This window comes from Dermacentor variabilis, chromosome 8 (genome assembly GCF_050947875.1).
Source record: "Dermacentor variabilis isolate Ectoservices chromosome 8, ASM5094787v1, whole genome shotgun sequence".
Classification (NCBI taxonomy): Eukaryota; Metazoa; Arthropoda; class Arachnida; order Ixodida; family Ixodidae; genus Dermacentor; species Dermacentor variabilis.
Window position 1 is genome coordinate 18,853,350 of NC_134575.1, and position 231 is coordinate 18,853,580.

Below are 231 nucleotides of genomic sequence, written 5' to 3' on the forward strand. Positions count from 1 at the left end.
GGATGCCAATCACACAACAGAGACAGTTGTCTTTAGCGAGGCGGCATGAAGCCGAAGTTCGCGACCCTTCTCCCCTTCACCGTGCTGTCTACACAGAACGCCGCCCTTGGTGACGAAGCTTCAGAAGTACCGCAATATTGCCCGCGTACCGCCGCAGCCTGCTGCTCCCGCCGCCCGGCCTGCAAAGACTCATTAACGGCGGAACTGACTGTGATATCCGCTGCATGCGAC